This window comes from Haemaphysalis longicornis, unplaced genomic scaffold (genome assembly GCF_048455015.1).
Source record: "Haemaphysalis longicornis isolate Haplotype H1 unplaced genomic scaffold, Haemaphysalis longicornis Haplotype H1 scaffold_7, whole genome shotgun sequence".
In the NCBI taxonomy this organism is placed as follows: Eukaryota; Metazoa; Arthropoda; class Arachnida; order Ixodida; family Ixodidae; genus Haemaphysalis; species Haemaphysalis longicornis.
In genome coordinates, this window is record NW_027526422.1 from 71,495,498 (window position 1) to 71,498,298 (window position 2,801).

Here is a 2,801-nt window from a genome sequence, read left to right on the forward strand (position 1 = left end):
TGGGCGTCCACCACTGTAATTTAACCAACATAACTGTTGTATTTTTATTGGTGTTGGAACGGCGGTAGTGGTAGTGGTGCGTTCATGTCTTAAAATTACATTGCTAGCTAATATTACAGGTGTTTGGGCAACAGCTGAGCGTACATGATAATGACATCACTCCTGCGCATGTATGCATCGCATCACGGGTGGTCACGTCCGCATGGCATCACTGGTGTGTATTTGCATCGTATCATTGGTGTACATTTGTGCATCGTATAGCTGGTACGCATGTGTGCATCGTATCGCTGGTGCGGATGTGTTCATCGCATCACTGGTGCACACCCGTGCATCGCATCACTGGTGCACACGCGTGCATCGCATCACCGGTGCACACCTGTGCATCGCATTCGCATCACTCTCGTGTGTTCGCGCATCACAAACGGGTTCTTGTTTTTGCATTACATCAGTGCTTTGCATTTCTGCCTCACATAACTGCGTTACCGATGTGCATGTGTGCATGACATCACTGCTGCTTGGATTGGCTGAGGGTAAAGCTGCGCGTCTCCGTGTGGGTGCGTGCGCAGGCGAGGGACACCCAGGTGGCCCCCGGCATGTACGCCGTGCCCATCGCAGTTGGCGCCTCGTCCAACCTGATACTGCCCATCCAGATGCCGATGATAGTGGCGCACGAGTCCGTCGACGTGGCCGTCTCCGACTTGGTGAGCGCCGCTACGCCTCCGCTTTGATTGGGACGATGTCGAGTGGACAAGCAGCCTCCTCGGGAATAGAATCAAGCTTCCACTCCCACTCCACTTATCAAGGACACCCCGTGGCTTGAAAATATTGGCCTACTTATTGGAAACATGTTCATGAGATTCGGTTCCTTAAAAGAGCCGATTAAGAACTACTGTAAACTGGGCATAGCGTTTTATCTCATCCGAAAGATGAACGACACGTATTCCGCAGCCCCACGCCGAAACGTTCATTACTTTTTACCGCTAAGGGCCAAATACAACCGTTGTTGGCGTTATGTGGACATTCGTGCCCACGTCAACATATCGCGACGCTGTGATCGATGTACCGGCAAGCCACCACCGACACGTTCAGTATTTGTTAACATGACCCTACGTCTTTCCACTAGCTTTCATGTTATTCGGAAGCTTTGAAGCGTTAAACCGGTAAATCCGGGGAGGTAAATTCGAACTGCTCCCGTTTAAAAAAAACATTCCCATTTTCTATTCCCACCCACTGCGTGGGCTAAAGTGTTTTTTACAAATTAGAAATGTTGTGGCAAATAACAAGCATATATTGGATGCTTATTTTACTAGCCAACAATTGGGCGGCAGGTTTTCAGGGTGTTTTATGTATTAAGTCCCTGTTACACCTTGTAGCTCTGTGACGTATGCGAACTTGTCTCTATAAACGCAGCTTCTCATCGGCACGCTGGTCAAGACGGTGATCGTGGCCACGTCCATAATCTCGGTGAATACCTTCGGCCAGTTCCTCATCTCCCTGGTACCGCCGCAGGTCCCCTCTTTGAATGATACGTCATCCGATATATTCCCATCTGATCCGTTCCAGTCCGTCGTATAGCCGACAGAGATTACTATTTTTGCGGCTTACATCGACCGCCTTCAAGTGTTATTTAGCAGGCGATCTTGTTTTTACCCGCATACCTTCAGGGTGGGGGACTATTGACGCAGTCACAGCAAAATGGACAGGCATAGACTATTCTTCATGATGTGTAGAGGTAGTCTTAGGACTGATTTCCTGCCTTGTTGTGACGACTATGCATATATCTTCACTTTTTTTCTCTGAAACCAACGCTGACGCTATGGTCTCAATACTGGCACGCACTGTGTAGGTATTTTCCCGCAGCATTTTGTAAAGCTTTTCAGGTTCTTTCGTGCTTTCTCTGTATGACATGCCATGATGTATCAAGGTGCCTCTCGTCTCTTAAATGCACGTATTGTTTCACATGTACAAAACGCAAGATATGAAGAATGAACAGATTTTCTTGGCTCAATTGGACTGTTCGTGTTTATGCTGTTCACGAAATGTGTTGTACGTTCTGGGCTACTAAGCTTAGAGCAAGTTGTCATGTACGCTGCAATGGGTTATCAGTGCTCTCCCAGTAAAAAAAAATGTTTTTATATTTGCTTGTGAACGACAACAATTTGTTAAATGGGTCGTGAATAAAAAATGCATTTGGCTTTTCTTGTTGTTGCCTGATTGAACGACATTCAAAGAACATAAATACAAAATAGTTTTATAATTCATTGTGCGTGTAATTTAGGAGACGCCTTTTAAGTGCTCGTTTGAGGCGCATCGCAAGCGACCATGCGATATTGTCGGTCCGTAGAGCAACTAGCAGTGGCGTGATTTTAAGAAAATTCGAGGGCTCTACGCCCTGTTTGTATATTATTTATTAAACCTGTAAACCCAATATCTTAAAAGTAATGCATTTTTTACTGGTTACCACGACCACTTTTCTATCCGAGTGATTGGCGGCCATTTTCTACCATTGTAGCAGTGCTGGGACCTACTGGCTGTTGGTGTGGTTTGTGCTGAGTGTCCCGCTGGCATCCGCGTTGTTTTGCACAATTCTCGTCGGACTCTTACGTCTTTTGTATCAATTTGCACAAAGCCGCTCGAGCAAAAAAAAATAAAAAAGGCTCCCCTTCGTGTGATTCGAACTTGCGGCTGCGGTTCTCATTAGTATGAAACTCTACGGTGGGGCCGATCTGCCCTCGATTCCAACGCTTTACCCACTCAGCCAGAGACGTAAAGAGCGCGCGCGAGTGAGAACTGCGGTATAA

General features: G+C 46.8%; 1 long non-coding RNA gene across 1 annotated transcript; it reads left to right on the forward strand.

The window, feature by feature from the left end:
* The first annotated feature begins 572 nt into the window (after positions 1-572).
* On the forward strand, positions 573-2,101 carry LOC144144455 (uncharacterized). The gene is made up of 2 exons (XR_013317260.1): positions 573-701; positions 1,411-2,101. It is a non-coding gene; the product is annotated as an uncharacterized LOC144144455 (long non-coding RNA).
* The last annotated feature ends 700 nt before the right edge of the window (positions 2,102-2,801 follow it).